This window comes from Propithecus coquereli, unplaced genomic scaffold, assembly GCF_000956105.1.
Source record: "Propithecus coquereli isolate 6110/MARCELLA unplaced genomic scaffold, Pcoq_1.0 Scaffold113, whole genome shotgun sequence".
NCBI classification, from domain to species: Eukaryota; Metazoa; Chordata; class Mammalia; order Primates; family Indriidae; genus Propithecus; species Propithecus coquereli.
In genome coordinates, this window is record NW_012135303.1 from 3,478,402 (window position 1) to 3,480,282 (window position 1,881).

The window sequence follows — 1,881 nt, forward strand, 5'->3', positions numbered from 1 at the left end:
ATGTTTTGGCCCCCAAATGAGGCATCGCTTTTGCTCATAGCCTATTGGCCAGTAACCAGTCATAAGCCACACCTAAGTGCAAGGGGTCTGGGAAGTGTAGGGGATCGGATGAATATTTGTTGAGCCCACTTTCTGTGTCACAGTTTTCTTTTTCTTTTTTAAAGACAGGGTCTCGCTCTGTCACCCAGGCTGGAGTGTAGTGGCATCATCATAGCTCACTGCAACCTCACACTTCTGGGCTCAGGCGGTCCTCCTGCCTCAGCCTCCTGAGTAGCTGGGACTACAGGCAGCTGTGGCACCACCATGCCTGGCTAATTTTTAAAAATTTTTTGTAAAGATGAGGTTTCACTGTGTTGCACAGGCTGGTCTCCAACTCCTGGCCTCAAGCAATTTTCCTGCCTTGGCCCCCAAAGCGCTAGGATTATAGCCGTGGACCGCCGCACCCTGCATCTGTGTCACAGTTTCTAACATTACGGACCAGCAGCGCGCTACTAGTGCCACACTTTGGGCTCTCTTTGACCTTGTCAATTTTTTGCCTTCTACCCTACTGTATAGAAGTTGGCTAGACCTAGGGAAAAGAGGAAAAGTTCTTCCCTACTAGAAGTTCTCTTCTGACTATTCTCTACATTGCATTTTAGGCATCCCTTTCTGTTGATGTTTTTTCTGTTTTATAGATGACATTCCCCTTAATCGTCCTAAGAAAAAGAAGCCCAGGACAAGAAACACACTAGGTAAGAAGTTATTCTCTGTTGTGTGGGATCACAAGTTTTGCCGGGACCTCAGGCATGATAAACATCACAGATCAGGGAGAGTCAAGGCCCCACCAGCGTCACATCACTGCTTTGTTAAGGAGAGTTAAGGCCAGTTTGAAACAGTGGGCAGCCTGAGGAGGATCTAGAAGCATTCATATAATAAAGGGTTGCGCCACCTAGCTCTTACTTCCACAGTATTCTTGGACCCTTTGAGGTCTTTATCCCATAAATTGTTTTAAGCTATGATTGGTTACAGACCCTTGAACAAGTTACTGAATTTAGAGACACAGAGTTCTTAAATCCCGCATATCAGTCAGAAAATATCTACATTAGTGCGTGAATCTGAAGGCAAGGCCACATCATCATTTAAGTACTAAAGCTCCAATGATGACAGATACTATAAACTTCTTTTGGTCCTAGTTATCCACTAGTAATCCTGGGTGTTGCATCAGTAACTCAAACTCAGCACATCCAGAATCCATCATCACCTTCCACAGTAAATCAGTTTTTACTTCTCATGATTTTCTCTTAATGGAACCTGCCATTTTCCCAGCACTCAGGCTTGAAACCTCAGAGTTACCTTTAACTGATCCTTTATAACTTCACACTTTACTTGTGACCTCACACAATCCTAAAAGGTTTCTATGGTTGATGCTAGTATTTTTTGTTTTCGTTTTTACATAAAAGGAATCATATTCTATATGTACTGTCTTTATTCCTTAATACACAGTTATGTGTTCTTAAACAGTGACTTCATAATATTAACATGATAAGAATGTACCATAATCACTGGTCTGTTGTTCATTTGGGTTATTTCAAACTTTTTACTTTAAACAATGTTACAATTCTTCTGCATAAAAAAGTGGGTGGTAGGGAAGAAAGAGTATATCTGTACAGTGGATTGGTAGCAGTGGAATTACTAAATAAAGGACACATGCATTATTGATATGATAGATTCTGCTAAATTGTCTTCAAGGAAGCTTCAGTTATTTTCTTACCACCAATGGAGCTTCAGAGTGTCACGTTCTCTAAATCCTTAACATCGGACAATATCAATCTTTTAATTTTTTTTGTTCATTTACTAGGCAAAAAGTAGCTTATTTTAGTTCACATTTCTGTAAATACTAGT

At 40.8% G+C, this 1,881-nt stretch overlaps 1 protein-coding gene across 1 annotated transcript in view; it reads left to right on the forward strand.

Moving 5' to 3' along the window:
• Nucleotides 1-1,881, forward strand: part of TMEM237 (transmembrane protein 237) — a 29,920-nt gene that overhangs the window by 5,912 nt on the left and 22,127 nt on the right. The window lies entirely within an intron of this gene.